Below are 27586 nucleotides of genomic sequence, written 5' to 3' on the forward strand. Positions count from 1 at the left end.
ATAGAACTTGCTGGGATGAAACGTCCAGAGAAGGTGTAATGTTGAGTGGGAGGTTACCTGCCTTGCCAAACATTAATGATCCTGTTGAGAGGTTCACCGTCTTTATATATGCATTTTGCCTGGAAGACCCTTTCTAGATTAGAAGCTCTAGCAACAGAAAACTCTTTTGGAATGCTGGTAACCCAAGATATTCCTGAAATTTGGAGGGCGATTGATGACGTCTTTTCCTGTGAAAACCATATTACCAATATTACCCACAACCAGTCGAGTGATGATATTGTCTTGCTTACGTGACTCATAGATGTAGGGGGATGTTACTCTAGGTCGGACTAAATCGAGTAATGTTCTGGAGAAGTCATTAGAAAGTCGTTCGAACCATATCAGCTTAGTGTGGGTTGTTGTTTCATCACTGGCAAATCTCGCGGTAGACAAATATTTATTATAATTTCGACAGTCTTCACTGCTCTTCGATAGGAGAAGAAATGTGTATTTCTTCATAGTGGGAAATACCACTTAGATGGAGAAAACATGTTTTAACAACTGTTAAATACTTACGTGGAAACACTGTGGGCAGATACGAGCTAACCTCAGTATTCCCAGCTACGTGATACTGGTTACTCTTATGTGTTGTGTGAGTAAATTTCCCCAGACAGGGGCATCACTTCCCCTCTCGCTGTCTTCTGGAGAAGACAGCGACATGGGCGTCACTCCACTCCTACACACCGGAGGGCCAAGTTGTGTGCCTTAGACGGGCCTGGGAAGCATCAAGACAGCGCCACCAGAGCTAAGATTAACACGGTAACTATGTATTCCTTACTGCTCCTGGCGGTGGTGGTGGTGACTGGTCAGCCCATGACTGAGGAGAATGCCTTGGAGGAGCTTCGCTCTGCAGTGATCATCAACCAGTTATCGTTATCCCACCAAACAGCAGTCTTGACCGAGCTGCTAACTGGCAAACGAGAACACAACTATATATATATATATATATATATATATATATATATATATATATATATATATATATATATATATATATATATATATATATATATATATATGCAAAAAAGCCTGAATGGTCCCCAGGACTATATACAACTGAAAACTCACAACCCCAGAAGTGACTCGAACCCATACTGCCAGGAGCAACGCAACTGGTATGTACAGGGACGCCTTAATCCGCTTGACCATCACGACCGGACAAAAGGAAGTGATAGCCTAAGCTATTTGAACCACTTCCCCGCCGGCACTCGAATAGTAATCTTGGGCATAGCATTTTATCAAATCACCTCATTCTTTGGGGCAACACGTGAGGAACACAAATGCAAACAAGCCTGAATGGTCCCCAGGACTATATACAACTGAAAACTCACAACCCCAGAAGTGACTCGAACCCATACTGCCAGGAGCAACGCAACTGGTATGTACAGGGACGCCTTAATCCGCTTGACCATCACGACCGGACAAAAGGAAGTGATAGCCTAAGCTATTTGAAACACTTCCCCGCCGGCGCTCGGATAGTAATCTTGGGCATAGCATTTTATCAAATCACCTCATTCTTTGGGGCAACACGTGAGGAACACAAATGCAAACAAGCCTGAATGGTCCCCAGGACTATATACAACTGAAAACTCACAACCCCAGAAGTGACTCGAACCCATACTGCCAGGAGCAACGCAACTGGTATGTACAGGGACGCCTTAATCCGCTTGACCATCACGACCGGACAAAAGGAAGTGATAGCCTAAGCTATTTGAACCACTTCCCCGCCGGCACTCGAATAGTAATCTTGGGCATAGCATTTTATCAAATCACCTCATTCTTTGGGGCAACACGTGAGGAACACAAATGCAAACAAGCCTGAATGGTCCCCAGGACTATATACAACTGAAAACTCACAACCCCAGAAGTGACTCGAACCCATACTGCCAGGAGCAACGCAACTGGTATGTACAGGGACGCCTTAATCCGCTTGACCATCACGACCGGACAAAAGGAAGTGATAGCCTAAGCTATTTGAAACACTTCCCCGCCGGCGCTCGGATAGTAATCTTGGGCATAGCATTTTATCAAATCACCTCATTCTTTGGGGCAACACGTGAGGAACACAAATGCAAACAAGCCTGAATGGTCCCCAGGACTATATACAACTGAAAACTCACAACCCCAGAAGTGACTCGAACCCATACTGCCAGGAGCAACGCAACTGGTATGTACAGGGACGCCTTAATCCGCTTGACCATCACGACCGGACAAAAGGAAGTGATAGCCTAAGCTATTTGAACCACTTCCTCGCCGGCACTCGGATAGTAATCTTGGGCATAGCATTTTATCAAATCACCTCATTCTTTGGGGCAACACGTGAGGAACACAAATGCAAACAAGCCTGAATGGTCCCCAGGACTATATACAACTGAAAACTCACAACCCCAGAAGTGACTCGAACCCATACTGCCAGGAGCAACGCAACTGGTATGTACAGGGACGCCTTAATCCGCTTGACCATCACGACCGGACAAAAGGAAGTGATAGCCTAAGCTATTTGAACCACTTCCCCGCCGGCGCTCGGATAGTAATCTTGGGCATAGCATTTTATCAAATCACCTCATTCTTTGGGGCAACACGTGAGGAACACAAATGCAAACAAGCCTGAATGGTCCCCAGGACTATATACAACTGAAAACTCACAACCCCAGAAGTGACTCGAACCCATACTGCCAGGAGCAACGCAACTGGTATGTACAGGGACGCCTTAATCCGCTTGACCATCACGACCGGACAAAAGGAAGTGATAGCCCAAGCTATTTGAACCACTTCCCCGCTGGCACTCGGATAGTAATCTTGGGCATAGCATTTTATCAAATCACCTCATTCTTTGGGGCAACACGTGAGGAACACAAATGCAAACAAGCCTGAATGGTCCCCAGGACTATATACAACTGAAAACTCACAACCCCAGAAGTGACTCGAACCCATACTGCCAGGAGCAACGCAACTGGTATGTACAGGGACGCCTTAATCCGCTTGACCATCACGACCGGACAAAAGGAAGTGATAGCCTAAGCTATTTGAACCACTTCCCCGCCGGCACTCGGATAGTAATCTTGGGCATAGCATTTTATCAAATCACCTCATTGTTTGGGGCAACACGTGAGGAACACAAATGCAAACAAGCCTGAATGGTCCCCAGGACTATATACAACTGAAAACTCACAACCCCAGAAGTGACTCGAACCCATACTGCCAGGAGCAACGCAACTGGTATGTACAGGGACGCCTTAATCCGCTTGACCATCACGACCGGACAAAAGGAAGTGATAGCCTAAGCTATTTGAACCACTTCCCCGCCGGCGCTCGGATAGTAATCTTGGGCATAGCATTTTATCAAATCACCTCATTCTTTGGGGCAACACGTGAGGAACACAAATGCAAACAAGCCTGAATGGTCCCCAGGACTATATACAACTGAAAACTCACAACCCCAGAAGTGACTCGAACCCATACTGCCAGGAGCAACGCAATTGGTATGTACAGGGACGCCTTAATCCGCATGACCATCACGACCGGACAAAAGAAAGTGATAGCCTAAGCTATTTGAACAACTTCCCCGCCGGCGCTCGGATAGTAATCTTGGGCATAGCATTTTATCAAATCACCTCATTCTTTGGGGCAACACGTGAGGAACACAAATGCAAACAAGCCTGAATGGTCCCCAGGACTATATACAACTGAAAACTCACAACCCCAGAAGTGACTCGAACCCATACTGCCAGGAGCAACGCAACTGGTATGTACAGGGACGCCTTAATCCGCTTGACCATCACGACCGGACAAAAGGAAGTGATAGCCTAAGCTATTTGAACCAATTCCCCGCCGGCACTCAGATAGTAATCTTGGGCATAGCATTTTATCAAATCACCTCATTCTTTGGGGCAACATGTGAGGAACACAAATGCAAACAAGCCTGAATGGTCCCCAGGACTATATACAACTGAAAACTCACAACCCCAGAAGTGACTCGAACCCATACTGCCAGGAGCAACGCAACTGGTATGTACAGAGACGCCTTAATCCGCTTGATCATCATGACCGGACAAAAGGAAGTTATAGCCTAAGCTATTTGAACCACTTCCCCGCCGGCGCTCGGATAGTAATCTTGGGCATAGCATTTTATCAAATCACCTCATTCTTTGGGGCAACACGTGAGGAACACAAATGCAAACAAGCCTGAATGGTCCCCAGGACTATATACAACTGAAAACTCACAACCCCAGAAGTGACTCGAACCCATACTGCCAGGAGCAACGCAACTGGTATGTACAGGGACGCCTTAATCCGCTTGACCATCACGACCGGACAAAAGGAAGTGATAGCCTAAGCTATTTGAACCACTTCCCCGCCGGCGCTCGGATAGTAATCTTGGGCATAGCATTTTATCAAATCACCTCATTCTTTGGGGCAACACGTGAGGAACACAAATGCAAACAAGCCTGAATGGTCCCCAGGACTATATACAACTGAAAACTCACAACCCCAGAAGTGACTCGAACCCATACTGCCAGGAGCAACGCAACTGGTATGTACAGGGACGCCTTAATCCGCTTGACCATCACGACCGGACAAAAGGAAGTGATAGCCTAAGCTATTTGAACCACTTCCTCGCCTGCACTCGGATAGTAATCTTGGGCATAGCATTTTATCAAATCACCTCATTCTTTGGGGCAACACGTGAGGAACACAAAAGCAAACAAGCCTGAATGGTCCCCAGGACTATATACAACTGAAAACTCCAACCCCAGAAGTGACTCGAGCCCATACTGCCAGGAGCAACGCAACTGGTATGTACAGGGACGCCTTAATCCGCTTGACCATCACGACCGGACAAAAGGAAGTGATAGCCTAAGCTATTTGAACCACTTCCCCGCCGGCACTCGGATAGTAATCTTGGGCATAGCATTTTATCAAATCACCTCATTCTTTGGGGCAACACGTGAGGAACACAAATGCAAACAAGCCTGAATGGTCCCCAGGACTATATACAACTGAAAACTCACAACCCCAGAAGTGACTCGAACCCATACTGCCAGGAGCAACGCAACTGGTATGTACAGGGACGCCTTAATCCGCTTGACCATCACGACCGGACAAAAGAAAGTGATAGCCTAAGCTATTTGAACCACTTCCCCGCCGGCGCTCGGATAGTAATCTTGGGCATAGCATTTTATCAAATCACCTCATTCTTTGGGGCAACACGTGAGGAACACAAATGCAAACAAGCCTGAATGGTCCCCAGGACTATATACAACTGAAAACTCACAACCCCAGAAGTGACTCGAACCCATACTGCCAGGAGCAACGCAACTGGTATGTACAGGGACGCCTTAATCCGCTTGACCATCACGACCGGACAAAAGGAAGTGATAGCCCTAAGCTATTTGAACCACTTCCCCGCTGGCACTCGGATAGTAATCTTGGGCATAGCATTTTATCAAATCACCTCATTCTTTGGGGCAACACGTGAGGAACACAAATGCAAACAAGCCTGAATGGTCCCCAGGACTATATACAACTGAAAACTCACAACCCCAGAAGTGACTCGAACCCATACTGCCAGGAGCAACGCAACTGGTATGTACAGGGACGCCTTAATCCGCTTGACCATCACGACCGGACAAAAGGAAGTGATAGCCTAAGCTATTTGAACCACTTCCCCGCCGGCACTCGGATAGTAATCTTGGGCATAGCATTTTATCAAATCACCTCATTCTTTGGGGCAACACGTGAGGAACACAAATGCAAACCAGCCTGAATGGTCCCCAGGACTATATACAACTGAAAACTCACAACCCCAGAAGTGACTCGAACCCATACTGCCAGGAGCAACGCAACTGGTATGTACAGGGATGCCTTAATCCGCTTGACCATCACGACCGGACAAAAGGAAGTGATAGCCTAAGCTATTTGAACCACTTCCCCTGCCGGCGCTCGGATAGTAATCTTGGGCATAGCATTTTATCAAATCACCTCATTCTTTGGGGCAACACGTGAGGAACACAAATGCAAACAAGCCTGAATGGTCCCCAGGACTATATACAACTGAAAACTCACAACCCCAGAAGTGACTCGAACCCATACTGCCAGGAGCAACGCAACTGGTATGTACAGGGACGCCTTAATCCGCTTGACCATCACGACCGGACAAAAGGAAGTGATAGCCTAAGCTATTTGAACCACTTCCCCGCCGGCGCTCGGATAGTAATCTTGGGCATAGCATTTTATCAAATCACCTCATTCTTTGGGGCAACACGTGAGGAACACAAATGCAAACAAGCCTGAATGGTCCCCAGGACTATATACAACTGAAAACTCACAACCCCAGAAGTGACTCGAACCCATACTGCCAGGAGCAACGCAATTGGTATGTACAGGGACGCCTTAATCCGCATGACCATCACGACCGGACAAAAGAAAGTGATAGCCTAAGCTATTTGAACCACTTCCCCGCCGGCGCTCGGATAGTAATCTTGGGCATAGCATTTTATCAAATCACCTCATTCTTTGGGGCAACACGTGAGGAACACAAATGCAAACAAGCCTGAATGGTCCCCAGGACTATATACAACTGAAAACTCACAACCCCAGAAGTGACTCGAACCCATACTGCCAGGAGCAACGCAACTGGTATGTACAGGGACGCCTTAATCCGCTTGACCATCACGACCGGACAAAAGGAAGTGATAGCCTAAGCTATTTGAACCAATTCCCCGCCGGCACTCAGATAGTAATCTTGGGCATAGCATTTTATCAAATCACCTCATTCTTTGGGGCAACATGTGAGGAACACAAATGCAAACAAGCCTGAATGGTCCCCAGGACTATATACAACTGAAAACTCACAACCCCAGAAGTGACTCGAACCCATACTGCCAGGAGCAACGCAACTGGTATGTACAGGGACGCCTTAATCCGCTTGATCATCATGACCGGACAAAAGGAAGTTATAGCCTAAGCTATTTGAACCACTTCCCCGCCGGCGCTCGGATACTAATCTTGGGCATAGCATTTTATCAAATCACCTCATTCTTTGGGGCAACACGTGAGGAACACAAATGCAAACAAGCCTGAATGGTCCCCAGGACTATATACAACTGAAAACTCACAACCCCAGAAGTGACTCGAACCCATACTGCCAGGAGCAACGCAACTTGGTATGTACAGGGACGCCTTAATCCGCTTGACCATCACGACCGGACAAAAGGAAGTGATAGCCTAAGCTATTTGAACCACTTCCCCGCCGGCGCTCGGATAGTAATCTTGGGCATAGCATTTTATCAAATCACCTCATTCTTTGGGGCAACACGTGAGGAACACAAATGCAAACAAGCCTGAATGGTCCCCAGGACTATATACAACTGAAAACTCACAACCCCAGAAGTGACTCGAACCCATACTGCCAGGAGCAACGCAACTGGTATGTACAGGGACGCCTTAATCCGCTTGACCATCACGACCGGACAAAAGGAAGTGATAGCCTAAGCTATTTGAACCACTTCCCCGCCGGCGCTCGGATAGTAATCTTGGGCATAGCATTTTATCAAATCACCTCATTCTTTGGGGCAACACGTGAGGAACACAAATGTAAACAAGCCTGAATGGTCCCCAGGACTGTATACAACTGAAAACTCACAACCCCAGAAGTGACTCGAACCCATACTGCCAGGAGCAACGCAACTGGTATGTACAGGGACGCCTTAATCCGCTTGACCATCACGACCGGACAAAAGGAAGTGATAGCCTAAGCTATTTGAACCACTTCCTCGCCGGCACTTGGATAGTAATCTTGGGCATAGCATTTTATCAAATCACCTCATTCTTTGTGGCAACACGTGAGGAACACAAATGCAAACAAGCCTGAATGGTCCCCAGGACTATATACAACTGAAAACTCACAACCCCAGAAGTGACTCGAACCCATACTGCCAGGAGCAACGCAACTGGTATGTACAGGGACGCCTTAATCCGCTTGACCATCACGACCGGACAAAAGGAAGTGAAAGCCTAAGCTATTTGAACCACTTCCCCGCCGGCACTCGGATAGTAATCTTGGGCATAGCATCTTATCAAATCACCTCATTCTTTGGGGCAACACGTGAGGAACACAAATGCAAACAAGCCTGAATGGTCCCCAGGACTATATACAACTGAAAACTCACAACCCCAGAAGTGACTCGAACCCATACTGCCAGGAGCAACGCAACTGGTATGTACAGGGACGCCTTAATCCGCTTGACCATCACGACCGGACAAAAGGAAGTGATAGCCTAAGCTATTTGAAACACTTCCCCGCCGGCGCTCGGATAGTAATCTTGGGCATAGCATTTTATCAAATCACCTCATTCTTTGGGGCAACACGTGAGGAACACAAATGCAAACAAGCCTGAATGGTCCCCAGGACTATATACAACTGAAAACTCACAACCCCAGAAGTGACTCGAACCCATACTGCCAGGAGCAACGCAACTGGTATGTACAGGGACGCCTTAATCCGCTTGACCATCACGACCGGACAAAAGGAAGTGATAGCCTAAGCTATTTGAACCACTTCCTCGCCGGCACTCGGATAGTAATCTTGGGCATAGCATTTTATCAAATCACCTCATTCTTTGGGGCAACACGTGAGGAACACAAATGCAAACAAGCCTGAATGGTCCCCAGGACTATATACAACTGAAAACTCACAACCCCAGAAGTGACTCGAACCCATACTGCCAGGAGCAACGCAACTGGTATGTACAGGGACGCCTTAATCCGCTTGACCATCACGACCGGACAAAAGGAAGTTATAGCCTAAGCTATTTGAACCACTTCCCCGCCGGCGCTCGGATAGTAATCTTGGGCATAGCATTTTATCAAATCACCTCATTCTTTGGGGCAACACGTGAGGAACACAAATGCAAACAAGCCTGAATGGTCCCTAGGACTATATACAACTGAAAACTCACAACCCCAGAAGTGACTCGAACCCATACTGCCAGGAGCAACGCAACTGGTATGTACAGGGACGCCTTAATCCGCTTGACCATCACGACCGGACAAAAGGAAGTGATAGCCTAAGCTATTTGAACCACTTCCCCGCCGGCGCTCGGATAGTAATCTTGGGCATAGCATTTTATCAAATCACCTCATTCTTTGGGGCAACACGTGAGGAACACAAATGCAAACAAGCCTGAATGGTCCCCAGGACTATATACAACTGAAAACTCACAACCCCAGAAGTGACTCGAACCCATACTGCCAGGAGCAACGCAACTGGTATGTACAGGGACGCCTTAATCCGCTTGACCATCACGACCGGACAAAAGGAAGTGATAGCCTAAGCTATTTGAACCACTTCCCCGCCGGCGCTCGGATAGTAATCTTGGGCATAGCATTTTATCAAATCACCTCATTCTTTGGGGCAACACGTGAGGAACACAAATGTAAACAAGCCTGAATGGTCCCCAGGACTGTATACAACTGAAAACTCACAACCCCAGAAGTGACTCGAACCCATACTGCCAGGAGCAACGCAACTGGTATGTACAGGGACGCCTTAATCCGCTTGACCATCACGACCGGACAAAAGGAAGTGATAGCCTAAGCTATTTGAACCACTTCCTCGCCGGCACTTGGATAGTAATCTTGGGCATAGCATTTTATCAAATCACCTCATTCTTTGTGGCAACACGTGAGGAACACAAATGCAAACAAGCCTGAATGGTCCCCAGGACTATATACAACTGAAAACTCACAACCCCAGAAGTGACTCGAACCCATACTGCCAGGAGCAACGCAACTGGTATGTACAGGGACGCCTTAATCCGCTTGACCATCACGACCGGACAAAAGGAAGTGAAAGCCTAAGCTATTTGAACCACTTCCCCGCCGGCACTCGGATAGTAATCTTGGGCATAGCATCTTATCAAATCACCTCATTCTTTGGGGCAACACGTGAGGAACACAAATGCAAACAAGCCTGAATGGTCCCCAGGACTATATACAACTGAAAACTCACAACCCCAGAAGTGACTCGAACCCATACTGCCAGGAGCAACGCAACTGGTATGTACAGGGACGCCTTAATCCGCTTGACCATCACGACCGGACAAAAGGAAGTGATAGCCTAAGCTATTTGAAACACTTCCCCGCCGGCGCTCGGATAGTAATCTTGGGCATAGCATTTTATCAAATCACCTCATTCTTTGGGGCAACACGTGAGGAACACAAATGCAAACAAGCCTGAATGGTCCCCAGGACTATATACAACTGAAAACTCACAACCCCAGAAGTGACTCGAACCCATACTGCCAGGAGCAACGCAACTGGTATGTACAGGGACGCCTTAATCCGCTTGACCATCACGACCGGACAAAAGGAAGTGATAGCCTAAGCTATTTGAACCACTTCCTCGCCGGCACTCGGATAGTAATCTTGGGCATAGCATTTTATCAAATCACCTCATTCTTTGGGGCAACACGTGAGGAACACAAATGCAAACAAGCCTGAATGGTCCCCAGGACTATATACAACTGAAAACTCACAACCCCAGAAGTGACTCGAACCCATACTGCCAGGAGCAACGCAACTGGTATGTACAGGGACGCCTTAATCCGCTTGACCATCACGACCGGACAAAAGGAAGTGATAGCCTAAGCTATTTGAACCACTTCCCCGCCGGCACTCGGATAGTAATCTTGGGCATAGCATTTTATCAAATCACCTCATTCTTTGGGGCAACACGTGAGGAACACAAATGCAAACAAGCCTGAATGGTCCCCAGGACTATATACAACTGAAAACTCACAACCCCAGAAGTGACTCGAACCCATACTGCCAGGAGCAACGCAATTGGTATGTACAGGGACGCCTTAATCCGCATGACCATCACGACCGGACAAAAGAAAGTGATAGCCTAAGCTATTTGAACCACTTCCCCGCCGGCGCTCGGATAGTAATCTTGGGCATAGCATTTTATCAAATCACCTCATTCTTTGGGGCAACACGTGAGGAACACAAATGCAAACAAGCCTGAATGGTCCCCAGGACTATATACAACTGAAAACTCACAACCCCAGAAGTGACTCGAACCCATACTGCCAGGAACAACGCAACTGGTATGTACAGGGACGCCTTAATCCGCTTGACCATCACGACCGGACAAAAGGAAGTGATAGCCTAAGCTATTTGAACCAATTCCCCGCCGGCACTCAGATAGTAATCTTGGGCATAGCATTTTATCAAATCACCTCATTCTTTGGGGCAACATGTGAGGAACACAAATGCAAACAAGCCTGAATGGTCCCCAGGACTATATACAACTGAAAACTCACAACCCCAGAAGTGACTCGAACCCATACTGCCAGGAGCAACGCAACTGGTATGTACAGGGACGCCTTAATCCGCTTGATCATCATGACCGGACAAAAGGAAGTTATAGCCTAAGCTATTTGAACCACTTCCCCGCCGGCGCTCGGATAGTAATCTTGGGCATAGCATTTTATCAAATCACCTCATTCTTTGGGGCAACACGTGAGGAACACAAATGCAAACAAGCCTGAATGGTCCCCAGGACTATATACAACTGAAAACTCACAACCCCAGAAGTGACTCGAACCCATACTGCCAGGAGCAACGCAACTGGTATGTACAGGGACGCCTTAATCCGCTTGACCATCACGACCGGACAAAAGGAAGTGATAGCCTAAGCTATTTGAACCACTTCCCCGCCGGCGCTCGGATAGTAATCTTGGGCATAGCATTTTATCAAATCACCTCATTCTTTGGGGCAACACGTGAGGAACACAAATGCAAACAAGCCTGAATGGTCCCCAGGACTATATACAACTGAAAACTCACAACCCCAGAAGTGACTCGAACCCATACTGCCAGGAGCAACGCAACTGGTATGTACAGGAACGCCTTAATCCGCTTGACCATCACGACCGGACAAAAGGAAGTGATAGCCTAAGCTATTTGAACCACTTCCTCGCCGGCACTCGGATAGTAATCTTGGGCATAGCATTTTATCAAATCACCTCATTCTTTGGGGCAACACGTGAGGAACACAAAAGCAAACAAGCCTGAATGGTCCCCAGGACTATATACAACTGAAAACTCCAACCCCAGAAGTGACTCGAGCCCATACTGCCAGGAGCAACGCAACTGGTATGTACAGGGACGCCTTAATCCGCTTGACCATCACGACCGGACAAAAGGAAGTGATAGCCTAAGCTATTTGAACCACTTCCCCGCCGGCACTCGGATAGTAATCTTGGGCATAGCATTTTATCAAATCACCTCATTCTTTGGGGCAACACGTGAGGAACACAAATGCAAACAAGCCTGAATGGTCCCCAGGACTATATACAACTGAAAACTCACAACCCCAGAAGTGACTCGAACCCATACTGCCAGGAGCAACGCAACTGGTATGTACAGGGACGCCTTAATCCGCTTGACCATCACGACCGGACAAAAGAAAGTGATAGCCTAAGCTATTTGAACCACTTCCCCGCCGGCGCTCGGATAGTAATCTTGGGCATAGCATTTTATCAAATCACCTCATTCTTTGGGGCAACACGTGAGGAACACAAATGCAAACAAGCCTGAATGGTCCCCAGGACTATATACAACTGAAAACTCACAACCCCAGAAGTGACTCGAACCCATACTGCCAGGAGCAACGCAACTGGTATGTACAGGGACGCCTTAATCCGCTTGACCATCACGACCGGACAAAAGGAAGTGATAGCCCAAGCTATTTGAACCACTTCCCCGCTGGCACTCGGATAGTAATCTTGGGCATAGCATTTTATCAAATCACCTCATTCTTTGGGGCAACACGTGAGGAACACAAATGCAAACAAGCCTGAATGGTCCCCAGGACTATATACAACTGAAAACTCACAACCCCAGAAGTGACTCGAACCCATACTGCCAGGAGCAACGCAACTGGTATGTACAGGGACGCCTTAATCCGCTTGACCATCACGACCGGACAAAAGGAAGTGATAGCCTAAGCTATTTGAACCACTTCCTCGCCGGCACTTGGATAGTAATCTTGGGCATAGCATTTTATCAAATCACCTCATTCTTTGTGGCAACACGTGAGGAACACAAATGCAAACAAGCCTGAATGGTCCCCAGGACTATATACAACTGAAAACTCACAACCCCAGAAGTGACTCGAACCCATACTGCCAGGAGCAACGCAACTGGTATGTACAGGGACGCCTTAATCCGCTTGACCATCACGACCGGACAAAAGGAAGTGAAAGCCTAAGCTATTTGAACCACTTCCCCGCCGGCACTCGGATAGTAATCTTGGGCATAGCATCTTATCAAATCACCTCATTCTTTGGGGCAACACGTGAGGAACACAAATGCAAACAAGCCTGAATGGTCCCCAGGACTATATACAACTGAAAACTCACAACCCCAGAAGTGACTCGAACCCATACTGCCAGGAGCAACGCAACTGGTATGTACAGGGACGCCTTAATCCGCTTGACCATCACGACCGGACAAAAGGAAGTGATAGCCTAAGCTATTTGAAACACTTCCCCGCCGGCGCTCGGATAGTAATCTTGGGCATAGCATTTTATCAAATCACCTCATTCTTTGGGGCAACACGTGAGGAACACAAATGCAAACAAGCCTGAATGGTCCCCAGGACTATATACAACTGAAAACTCACAACCCCAGAAGTGACTCGAACCCATACTGCCAGGAGCAACGCAACTGGTATGTACAGGGACGCCTTAATCCGCTTGACCATCACGACCGGACAAAAGGAAGTGATAGCCTAAGCTATTTGAACCACTTCCTCGCCGGCACTCGGATAGTAATCTTGGGCATAGCATTTTATCAAATCACCTCATTCTTTGGGGCAACACGTGAGGAACACAAATGCAAACAAGCCTGAATGGTCCCCAGGACTATATACAACTGAAAACTCACAACCCCAGAAGTGACTCGAACCCATACTGCCAGGAGCAACGCAACTGGTATGTACAGGGACGCCTTAATCCGCTTGACCATCACGACCGGACAAAAGGAAGTGATAGCCTAAGCTATTTGAACCACTTCCCCGCCGGCACTCGGATAGTAATCTTGGGCATAGCATTTTATCAAATCACCTCATTCTTTGGGGCAACACGTGAGGAACACAAATGCAAACAAGCCTGAATGGTCCCCAGGACTATATACAACTGAAAACTCACAACCCCAGAAGTGACTCGAACCCATACTGCCAGGAGCAACGCAATTGGTATGTACAGGGACGCCTTAATCCGCATGACCATCACGACCGGACAAAAGAAAGTGATAGCCTAAGCTATTTGAACCACTTCCCCGCCGGCGCTCGGATAGTAATCTTGGGCATAGCATTTTATCAAATCACCTCATTCTTTGGGGCAACACGTGAGGAACACAAATGCAAACAAGCCTGAATGGTCCCCAGGACTATATACAACTGAAAACTCACAACCCCAGAAGTGACTCGAACCCATACTGCCAGGAACAACGCAACTGGTATGTACAGGGACGCCTTAATCCGCTTGACCATCACGACCGGACAAAAGGAAGTGATAGCCTAAGCTATTTGAACCAATTCCCCGCCGGCACTCAGATAGTAATCTTGGGCATAGCATTTTATCAAATCACCTCATTCTTTGGGGCAACATGTGAGGAACACAAATGCAAACAAGCCTGAATGGTCCCCAGGACTATATACAACTGAAAACTCACAACCCCAGAAGTGACTCGAACCCATACTGCCAGGAGCAACGCAACTGGTATGTACAGGGACGCCTTAATCCGCTTGATCATCATGACCGGACAAAAGGAAGTTATAGCCTAAGCTATTTGAACCACTTCCCCGCCGGCGCTCGGATAGTAATCTTGGGCATAGCATTTTATCAAATCACCTCATTCTTTGGGGCAACACGTGAGGAACACAAATGCAAACAAGCCTGAATGGTCCCCAGGACTATATACAACTGAAAACTCACAACCCCAGAAGTGACTCGAACCCATACTGCCAGGAGCAACGCAACTGGTATGTACAGGGACGCCTTAATCCGCTTGACCATCACGACCGGACAAAAGGAAGTGATAGCCTAAGCTATTTGAACCACTTCCCCGCCGGCGCTCGGATAGTAATCTTGGGCATAGCATTTTATCAAATCACCTCATTCTTTGGGGCAACACGTGAGGAACACAAATGCAAACAAGCCTGAATGGTCCCCAGGACTATATACAACTGAAAACTCACAACCCCAGAAGTGACTCGAACCCATACTGCCAGGAGCAACGCAACTGGTATGTACAGGAACGCCTTAATCCGCTTGACCATCACGACCGGACAAAAGGAAGTGATAGCCTAAGCTATTTGAACCACTTCCTCGCCGGCACTCGGATAGTAATCTTGGGCATAGCATTTTATCAAATCACCTCATTCTTTGGGGCAACACGTGAGGAACACAAAAGCAAACAAGCCTGAATGGTCCCCAGGACTATATACAACTGAAAACTCCAACCCCAGAAGTGACTCGAGCCCATACTGCCAGGAGCAACGCAACTGGTATGTACAGGGACGCCTTAATCCGCTTGACCATCACGACCGGACAAAAGGAAGTGATAGCCTAAGCTATTTGAACCACTTCCCCGCCGGCACTCGGATAGTAATCTTGGGCATAGCATTTTATCAAATCACCTCATTCTTTGGGGCAACACGTGAGGAACACAAATGCAAACAAGCCTGAATGGTCCCCAGGACTATATACAACTGAAAACTCACAACCCCAGAAGTGACTCGAACCCATACTGCCAGGAGCAACGCAACTGGTATGTACAGGGACGCCTTAATCCGCTTGACCATCACGACCGGACAAAAGAAAGTGATAGCCTAAGCTATTTGAACCACTTCCCCGCCGGCGCTCGGATAGTAATCTTGGGCATAGCATTTTATCAAATCACCTCATTCTTTGGGGCAACACGTGAGGAACACAAATGCAAACAAGCCTGAATGGTCCCCAGGACTATATACAACTGAAAACTCACAACCCCAGAAGTGACTCGAACCCATACTGCCAGGAGCAACGCAACTGGTATGTACAGGGACGCCTTAATCCGCTTGACCATCACGACCGGACAAAAGGAAGTGATAGCCCAAGCTATTTGAACCACTTCCCCGCTGGCACTCGGATAGTAATCTTGGGCATAGCATTTTATCAAATCACCTCATTCTTTGGGGCAACACGTGAGGAACACAAATGCAAACAAGCCTGAATGGTCCCCAGGACTATATACAACTGAAAACTCACAACCCCAGAAGTGACTCGAACCCATACTGCCAGGAGCAACGCAACTGGTATGTACAGGGACGCCTTAATCCGCTTGACCATCACGACCGGACAAAAGGAAGTGATAGCCTAAGCTATTTGAACCACTTCCCCGCCGGCACTCGGATAGTAATCTTGGGCATAGCATTTTATCAAATCACCTCATTCTTTGGGGCAACACGTGAGGAACACAAATGCAAACAAGCCTGAATGGTCCCCAGGACTATATACAACTGAAAACTCACAACCCCAGAAGTGACTCGAACCCATACTGCCAGGAGCAACGCAACTGGTATGTACAGGGACGCCTTAATCCGCTTGACCATCATGACCGGACAAAAGAAAGTGATAGCCTAAGCTATTTGAACCACTTCCCTGCCGGCGCTCGGATAGTAATCTTGGGCATAGCATTTTATCAAATCACCTCATTCTTTGGGGCAACACGTGAGGAACACAAATGCAAACAAGCCTGAATGGTCCCCAGGACTATATACAACTGAAAACTCACAACCCCAGAAGTGACTCGAACCCATACTGCCAGGAGCAACGCAACTGGTATGTACAGGGACGCCTTAATCCGCTTGACCATCACGACCGGACAAAAGGAAGTGATAGCCCAAGCTATTTGAACCACTTCCCCGCTGGCACTCGGATAGTAATCTTGGGCATAGCATTTTATCAAATCACCTCATTCTTTGGGGCAACACGTGAGGAACACAAATGCAAACAAGCCTGAATGGTCCCCAGGACTATATACAACTGAAAACTCACAACCCCAGAAGTGACTCGAACCCATACTGCCAGGAGCAACGCAACTGGTATGTACAGGGACGCCTTAATCCGCTTGACCATCACGACCGGACAAAAGGAAGTGATAGCCTAAGCTATTTGAACCACTTCCCCGCCGGCGCTCGGATAGTAATCTTGGGCATAGCATTTTATCAAATCACCTCATTCTTTGGGGCAACACGTGAGGAACACAAATGCAAACAAGCCTGAATGGTCCCCAGGACTATATACAACTGAAAACTCACAACCCCAGAAGTGACTCGAACCCATACTGCCAGGAGCAACGCAATTGGTATGGACAGGGACGCCTTAATCCGCATGACCATCACGACCGGACAAAAGAAAGTGATAGCCTAAGCTATTTGAACCACTTCCCCGCCGGCGCTCGGATAGTAATCTTGGGCATAGCATTTTATCAAATCACCTCATTCTTTGGGGCAACACGTGAGGAACACAAATGCAAACAAGCCTGAATGGTCCCCAGGACTATATACAACTGAAAACTCACAACCCCAGAAGTGACTCGAACCCATACTGCCAGGAGCAACGCAACTGGTATGTACAGGGACGCCTTAATCCGCTTGACCATCACGACCGGACAAAAGGAAGTGATAGCCTAAGCTATTTGAACCAATTCCCCGCCGGCACTCAGATAGTAATCTTGGGCATAGCATTTTATCAAATCACCTCATTCTTTGGGGCAACATGTGAGGAACACAAATGCAAACAAGCCTGAATGGTCCCCAGGACTATATACAACTGAAAACTCACAACCCCAGAAGTGACTCGAACCCATACTGCCAGGAGCAACGCAACTGGTATGTACAGGGACGCCTTAATCCGCTTGATCATCATGACCGGACAAAAGGAAGTTATAGCCTAAGCTATTTGAACCACTTCCCCGCCGGCGCTCGGATAGTAATCTTGGGCATAGCATTTTATCAAATCACCTCATTCTTTGGGGCAACACGTGAGGAATACAAATGCAAACAAGCCTGAATGGTCCCCAGGACTATATACAACTGAAAACTCACAACCCCAGAAGTGACTCGAACCCATACTGCCAGGAGCAACGCAACTGGTATGTACAGGGACGCCTTAATCCGCTTGACCATCACGACCGGACAAAAGGAAGTGATAGCCTAAGCTATTTGAACCACTTCCCCGCCGGCGCTCGGATAGTAATCTTGGGCATAGCATTTTATCAAATCACCTCATTCTTTGGGGCAACACGTGAGGAACACAAATGCAAACAAGCCTGAATGGTCCCCAGGACTATATACAACTGAAAACTCACAACCCCAGAAGTGACTCGAACCCATACTGCCAGGAGCAACGCAACTGGTATGTACAGGGACGCCTTAATCCGCTTGACCATCACGACCGGACAAAAGGAAGTGATAGCCTAAGCTATTTGAACCACTTCCTCGCCGGCACTCGGATAGTAATCTTGGGCATAGCATTTTATCAAATCACCTCATTCTTTGGGGCAACACGTGAGGAACACAAAAGCAAACAAGCCTGAATGGTCCCCAGGACTATATACAACTGAAAACTCCAACCCCAGAAGTGACTCGGGCCCATACTGCCAGGAGCAACGCAACTGGTATGTACAGGGACGCCTTAATCCGCTTGACCATCACGACCGGACAAAAGGAAGTGATAGCCTAAGCTATTTGAACCACTTCCCCGCCGGCACTCGGATAGTAATCTTGGGCATAGCATTTTATCAAATCACCTCATTCTTTGGGGCAACACGTGAGGAACACAAATGCAAACAAGCCTGAATGGTCCCCAGGACTATATACAACTGAAAACTCACAACCCCAGAAGTGACTCGAACCCATACTGCCAGGAGCAACGCAACTGGTATGTACAGGGACGCCTTAATCCGCTTGACCATCACGACCGGACAAAAGAAAGTGATAGCCTAAGCTATTTGAACCACTTCCCCGCCGGCGCTCGGATAGTAATCTTGGGCATAGCATTTTATCAAATCACCTCATTCTTTGGGGCAACACGTGAGGAACACAAATGCAAACAAGCCTGAATGGTCCCCAGGACTATATACAACTGAAAACTCACAACCCCAGAAGTGACTCGAACCCATACTGCCAGGAGCAACGCAACTGGTATGTACAGGGACGCCTTAATCCGCTTGACCATCACGACCGGACAAAAGGAAGTGATAGCCCAAGCTATTTGAACCACTTCCCCGCTGGCACTCGGATAGTAATCTTGGGCATAGCATTTTATCAAATCACCTCATTCTTTGGGGCAACACGTGAGGAACACAAATGCAAACAAGCCTGAATGGTCCCCAGGACTATATACAACTGAAAACTCACAACCCCAGAAGTGACTCGAACCCATACTGCCAGGAGCAACGCAACTGGTATGTACAGGGACGCCTTAATCCGCTTGACCATCACGACCGGACAAAAGGAAGTGATAGCCTAAGCTATTTGAACCACTTCCCCGCCGGCACTCGGATAGTAATCTTGGGCATAGCATTTTATCAAATCACCTCATTCTTTGGGGCAACACGTGAGGAACACAAATGCAAACAAGCCTGAATGGTCCCCAGGACTATATACAACTGAAAACTCACAACCCCAGAAGTGACTCGAACCCATACTGGCAGGAGCAACGCAACTGGTATGTACAGGGACGCCTTAATCCGCTTGACCATCACGACCGGACAAAAGAAAGTGATAGCCTAAGCTATTTGAACCACTTCCCTGCCGGCGCTCGGATAGTAATCTTGGGCATAGCATTTTATCAAATCACCTCATTCTTTGGGGCAACACGTGAGGAACACAAATGCAAACAAGCCTGAATGGTCCCCAGGACTATATACAACTGAAAACTCACAACCCCAGAAGTGACTCGAACCCATACTGCCAGGAGCAACGCAACTGGTATGTACAGGGACGCCTTAATCCGCTTGACCATCACGACCAGACAAAAGGAAGTGATAGCCCAAGCTATTTGAACCACTTCCCCGCTGGCACTCGGATAGTAATCTTGGGCATAGCATTTTATCAAATCACCTCATTCTTTGGGGCAACACGTGAGGAACACAAATGCAAACAAGCCTGAATGGTCCCCAGGACTATATACAACTGAAAACTCACAACCCCAGAAGTGACTCGAACCCATACTGCCAGGAGCAACGCAACTGGTATGTACAGGGACGCCTTAATCCGCTTGACCATCACGACCGGACAAAAGGAAGTGATAGCCTAAGCTATTTGAACCACTTCCCCGCCGGCGCTCGGATAGTAATCTTGGGCATAGCATTTTATCAAATCACCTCATTCTTTGGGGCAACACGTGAGGAACACAAATGCAAACAAGCCTGAATGGTCCCCAGGACTATATACAACTGAAAACTCACAACCCCAGAAGTGACTCGAACCCATACTGCCAGGAGCAACGCAACTGGTATGTACAGGGACGCCTTAATCCGCTTGACCATCACGACCGGACAAAAGGAAGTGATAGCCTAAGCTATTTGAACCACTTCCCCGCCGGCGCTCGGATAGTAATCTTGGGCATAGCATTTTATCAAATCACCTCATTCTTTGGGGCAACACGTGAGGAACACAAATGTAAACAAGCCTGAATGGTCCCCAGGACTGTATACAACTGAAAACTCACAACCCCAGAAGTGACTCGAACCCATACTGCCAGGAGCAACGCAACTGGTATGTACAGGGACGCCTTAATCCGCTTGACCATCACGACCGGACAAAAGGAAGTGATAGCCTAAGCTATTTGAACCACTTCCTCGCCGGCACTCGGATAGTAATCTTGGGCATAGCATTTTATCAAATCACCTCATTCTTTGTGGCAACACGTGAGGAACACAAATGCAAACAAGCCTGAATGGTCCCCAGGACTATATACAACTGAAAACTCACAACCCCAGAAGTGACTCGAACCCATACTGCCAGGAGCAACGCAACTGGTATGTACAGGGACGCCTTAATCCGCTTGACCATCACGACCGGACAAAAGGAAGTGAAAGCCTAAGCTATTTGAACCACTTCCCCGCCGGCACTCGGATAGTAATCTTGGGCATAGCATCTTATCAAATCACCTCATTCTTTGGGGCAACACGTGAGGAACACAAATGCAAACAAGCCTGAATGGTCCCCAGGACTATATACAACTGAAAACTCACAACCCCAGAAGTGACTCGAACCCATACTGCCAGGAGCAACGCAACTGGTATGTACAGGGACGCCTTAATCCGCTTGACCATCACGACCGGACAAAAGGAGGTGATAGCCTAAGCTATTTGAACCACTTCCCCGCCGGCGCTCGGATAGTAATCTTGGGCATAGCATTTTATCAAATCACCTCATTCTTTGGGGCAACACGTGAGGAACACAAATGCAAACAAGCCTGAATGGTCCCCAGGACTATATACAACTGAAAACTCACAACCCCAGAAGTGACTCGAACCCATACTGCCAGGAGCAACGCAACTGGTATGTACAGGGACGCCTTAATCCGCTTGACCATCACGACCGGACAAAAGGAAGTGATAGCCTAAGCTATTTGAACCACTTCCCCGCCGGCGCTCGGATAGTAATCTTGGGCATAGCATTTTATCAAATCACCTCATTCTTTGGGGCAACACGTGAGGAACACAAATGTAAACAAGCCTGAATGGTCCCCAGGACTGTATACAACTGAAAACTCACAACCCCAGAAGTGACTCGAACCCATACTGCCAGGAGCAACGCAACTGGTATGTACAGGGATGCCTTAATCCGCTTGACCATCACGACCGGACAAAAGGAAGTGATAGCCTAAGCTATTTGAACCACTTCCTCGCCGGCACTCGGATAGTAATCTTGGGCATAGCATTTTATCAAATCACCTCATTCTTTGTGGCAACACGTGAGGAACACAAATGCAAACAAGCCTGAATGGTCCCCAGGACTATATACAACTGAAAACTCACAACCCCAGAAGTGACTCGAACCCATACTGCCAGGAGCAACGCAACTGGTATGTACAGGGACGCCTTAATCCGCTTGACCATCACGACCGGACAAAAGGAAGTGAAAGCCTAAGCTATTTGAACCACTTCCCCGCCGGCACTCGGATAGTAATCTTGGGCATAGCATCTTATCAAATCACCTCATTCTTTGGGGCAACACGTGAGGAACACAAATGCAAACAAGCCTGAATGGTCCCCAGGACTATATACAACTGAAAACTCACAACCCCAGAAGTGACTCGAACCCATACTGCCAGGAGCAACGCAACTGGTATGTACAGGGACGCCTTAATCCGCTTGACCATCACGACCGGACAAAAGGAGGTGATAGCCTAAGCTATTTGAACCACTTCCCCGCCGGCGCTCGGATAGTAATCTTGGGCATAGCATTTTATCAAATCACCTCATTCTTTGGGGCAACACGTGAGGAACACAAATGCAAACAAGCCTGAATGGTCCCCAGGACTATATACAACTGAAAACTCACAACCCCAGAAGTGACTCGAACCCATACTGCCAGGAGCAACGCAACTGGTATGTACAGGGACGCCTTAATCCGCTTGACCATCACGACCATCACATCACAAAGTCTGTGCATATATATATATATATATATATATATATATATATATATATATATATATATATATATATATGTCGTACCTAGTAGCCAGAACGCACTTCTCAGCCTACAATGCAAGGCCCGATTTGCCTAATAAGCAAAATTTTCATGAATTAATTGTTTTTCGACTACCTAACCTAACCTAACTTTTTCGGCTACCTAACCTAACCTAACCTACAAAGATAGGTTTGGTTGGGTTGGTTAGGTTCGGTCATATATCTACTTTAATTTTAACTCCAATAAAAAAAAATTGACCTCATACATAATGAAATGGGTAGCTTTATCATTTCATAAGAAAAAAATTAGAGAAAATATATTAATTCAGGAAAACTTGGCTTATTTGGCAAATCGGGCCTTGCATAGTATGCTGAGAAGTGCGTTCTGGCTACTAGGTACCACACACATATATATTTATATATATATATATATATATATATATATATATATATATATATATATATATATATATATATATCTTCTATATAAATAAAAATGGAAATGTTCGTTTGTACATAATCGCTAATCTCCGAAAGTTCTTCACCGATTGCCTTGAAATTTTCACACAACGTTCCATTTGCATCTGAGCGGGTTTTTATATACATATTATATAAATGTCATGTCTGTGACTGGAAAAACATGCTTTTTTTGAAAATCTGTGTTTTTTGTGTGTTTTCAAGTGAAAAAAGTGAATGTTGTTTTCGCCTACCTAACCTATAAAGATAGGTTAGGTTAGGTTAGGTAGGGTTGGTTAGGTTCGGTCATATATCTACGTCAATTTTAACTCCAATAAAAAAAAATTGACCTCATACATAATGAAATGGGTAGCTTTATCATTTCATAAGCAAAAAATTAGGAAAAATATATTAATTCATGAAAACTTGGCTTATTAGGCAAATCGGGCCTTGCATAGTAGGCTGAGAAGTGCGTTCTGGCTATTAGGTACGACATATATATATATATATATATATATATATATATATATATATATATATATATATATATATATATATATATATATATTTTGTCCCCATTGCTTCTGAGACACTCAGCGCCTGGGGTAAAAGTGCTACCAGTTTTTTGAAGGAACTGGGTTCTAGGCTCATTGAAACAACAAGGGACCCAAGAGCTGCAAGCTTTCTTTTCCAGCACCTCAGTGTGGCGATACAGAGGGGGAATGCGCACTGCATCCAGGGTTCCTGCCCGCCATCTGAGGAGCTGGAGGAACTCGACAACCTATGATAACCATCTTTGTAACCGATATGTAACTCCTTTTTTGTAACAAAGTTCAATTAAAGTAAATATATATGTGTACTTACAAAAGAATGGGGGTGGTAGGAGAAGATAATATTAGTGTTCAGTGAGAAACCACAAGGTCTCCTCTGAATACTTTTTATTTTCTTCTCCGAGGCTATGGGTCCCCACATTGGCACCAGAGGTGGTACCCTCACAAATTTTATATATATATATATATATATATATATATATATATATATATATATATATATATATATATATATATATATATATATATATATATATATATATATATATATATATATATATATATATATATATATATATATATATATTATTAAATATGACCGAAAAAGTAAGATTACTAATTCTAACACGAATTTTCTCAATCTTTCGTACATTACGCTTCACTGTTGGAGGTAAATCAAAAATCACTTCTCCAAAATTCATTTTTATTTCTAGTCTGACGTGACACGGGCGCGTTTCGTAAAACTTATTACATTTTCAAAGACTTCACAAATACACAACTGATTAGAACTTACGTCTCTCTGATATTATATCTACATTTGAGTGAGGTGGGAAGGATGATGTGGCATTAACACAAGACAGAACAGGGGATATTAATAGGGTATTAAAAGTATCAACACAAGACAGAACAGAAACAATGGGTATTGAATAGAAGTGCTTGTCGAAAGCCTATTGGTCCATATTTCTTGATGCTTCTATATTGGAGCGGAGTCTTGAGGTGGGTAGAATATAGTTGTGCAATAATTGGCTGTTGATTGCTGGTGTTGACTTCTTGATGTGTAGTGCCTCGCAAACGTCAAGCCGCCTGCTATCGCTGTATCTATCGATGATTTCTGTGTTGTTTACTAGGATTTCTCTGGCGATGGTTTGGTTATGGGAAGAGACTATATGTTCCTTAATGGAGCCCTGTTGCTTATGCATCGTTAAACGCCTAGAAAGAGATGTTGTTGTCTTGCCTATATACTGGGTTTTTTGGAGCTTACAGTCCCCAAGTGGGCATTTGAAGGCATAGACGACGTTAGTCTCTTTTAAAGCGTTCTGTTTTGTGTCTGGAGAGTTTCTCATGAGTAGGCTGGCCGTTTTTCTGGTTTTATAGTAAATCGTCAGTTGTATCCTCTGATTTTTGTCTGTAGGGATAACGTTTCTATTAACAATATCTTTCAGGACCCTTTCCTCCGTTTTATGAGCTGTGGAAAAGAAGTTCCTGTAAAATAGTCTAATAGGGGGTATAGGTGTTGTGTTAGTTGTCTCTTCAGAGGTTGCATGGCTTTTCACTTTCCTTCTTATGATGTCTTCGATGAAACGATATATATATATATATATATATATATATATATATATATATATATATATATATATATATATATATATATATATATATATATATAAAGAAACGTACGAAAGATCGAGAAAATTCGTGTTAGAATTATTAATCTTACTTTTTCGGTCATAATTCGGTTAATAATTCTAACACGAATTTTCTCGATCTTTCGTACGTTTCTTTTCACTGTTGGTGGTAATTCAAAAATCGATTCTCCAAAATTCATTTTTATTTCTAGTCTGACGCGACACTTGAGCGCGTTTTGTAAAACTTATTACATTTTCAAAGACTTTAGTTTACACATACACAACTGAATAGAACTTACACATCTTCGATTTGTTTATATCTACATTTGAGTGAGGTGGATGGGGTGAGGTGGTATTAATAGGGTATTAAATTCCTAAACACAAGACAGAACACGAAACAATGGGTATTGAATGGAAGTGATTGTAGAAAGCCTATTGGTCCATATTTCTTGATGCTTCTATATTGGAGCGGAGTCTTGAGGTGGGTAGAATATAGTTGTGCATTAATTGGCTGTTGATTGCTGGTGTTGACTTCTTGATGTGTAGTGCCTCGCAGACGTCAAGCCGCCTGCTATCGCTGTATCTATCGATGATTTCTGTGTTGTTTACTAGGTATGCCAACTCTGGCGATGGTTTGGTTGTGGGAAGAGATTATATGTTCCTTAATGGAGCCCTGTTGCTTATGCATCGTTAAACGCCTAGAAAGAGATGTTGTTGTCTTGCCTATATACTGTTTTTTTTGGAGCTTACAGTCCCCAAGAGGGCATTTGAAGGCATAGACGACGTTGGTCTCTTTTAAAGCGTTCTGCTTTGTGTCTGGAGAGTTTCTCATGAGTAGGCTGGCCGTTTTTCTGGTTTTATAGTAAATCGTCAGTTGTGTCCTCTGATTTTCGTCTGTAGGGATAACGTTTCTATTAACAATATCTTTCAGGACCCTTTCCTCCGTTTTATGAGCTGTAGAAAAGAAGTTTCTGTAAAATTGTCTAATAGGGGGTATAGGTGTTGTGTTAGTTGTCTCTTCAGAGGTTGCATGGCATGAAGAGACATTTCTATACTATGTTCGAGGCTTTTACTTGTATACCTGGTACAACACCATTAAAAATGCAGTCAATCACTTGCTTTTAAAAAAAAAAAAAAACATGTCTAGGCAACCCACCACACTTTGTATGTGATTCTTGTTTTAAGTTGTAGTATATATATATATACAGTCGTAAATTAATATAACTATGGTTAAATTTAAATATGTAAAAGTTTTTTTTTTAAAGGCAAAACGATTACGGAGTTTTTCTCTGATTGCAACTCTTCCGATTATAATTGATCTGAAATGCAATTATTCCGACTGTAATTGCTTTGAATACAATTGCACATAATTATTTTCTTTTTCATGCATTCAATTGTGAGGGTGTAATTTTTATTAGGCACTTTGTGTGCGTGTGCTAAAACTGCACTGAGTGAGAATACGTGTTCAATTTTACTTAATATTACAATATTATTACAACGGTTTCTTTGTATTCTTATCACAGGAATCGATAAACTTCATGTGCACCTAGGCTTCACGGACGTAGGGAGAAATGGCACGTGGAAGTGGTTGGATGGTCGCCCAGTCGACGCCGCAGACTGGTATCGTGGTGAACCCAACAACAGTGACGGAGATGAATTCTGCGGAAAATTTCGAATGCATCTTGACAGGATGCTCAATGATCGCACCTGCTCGACTGTGACCGAATTTGTTTGTCAGTATCATCCTCCCAATTAAGGATGTTGAGGCGCCTCTCTATGAAAGGATTAATTGGCTTGTTTAATATTGTTTTATTTTAATGTTATCATTTAGGTTATCATTTTAGGTGTTATCATATCATATAAAGAGGCATTTGCAAATCCCTGTTAGTTAATTATCCTGAAAGGAACATTGTTAATTTTCAATCTATCACAAATTATGAGGTAGTTAGAAAGTGAAGAGCTTGTTATAACACGTGAATTAGGGGGTGAGAATCTTGTAACAGTTAAGATTCTTGAAACAGCTGTGAATCGAGCAATAGCGATGAGCTTTGCACTACATGAAAGTCTTACACTATCTGAAAGTCTTTCACAGTCTTAAAGTCTTACATTATCTCTGAGTCTTACTCGATCATAGAGTCTTAAACTATCCAT

General features: G+C 45.5%; 1 long non-coding RNA gene across 1 annotated transcript; it reads left to right on the top strand.

Annotated features, from left to right (window-relative positions):
* Nucleotides 1-656: 656 nt before the first annotated feature.
* Nucleotides 657-27313, top strand: LOC138369801 (uncharacterized). The gene is made up of 2 exons (XR_011229978.1): nt 657-798; nt 26959-27313. It is a non-coding gene; the product is annotated as an uncharacterized lncRNA (long non-coding RNA).
* Nucleotides 27314-27586: the final 273 nt, after the last annotated feature.

The sequence above is a fragment of the Procambarus clarkii genome, chromosome 4 (assembly GCF_040958095.1).
Source record: "Procambarus clarkii isolate CNS0578487 chromosome 4, FALCON_Pclarkii_2.0, whole genome shotgun sequence".
In the NCBI taxonomy this organism is placed as follows: domain Eukaryota; kingdom Metazoa; phylum Arthropoda; class Malacostraca; order Decapoda; family Cambaridae; genus Procambarus; species Procambarus clarkii.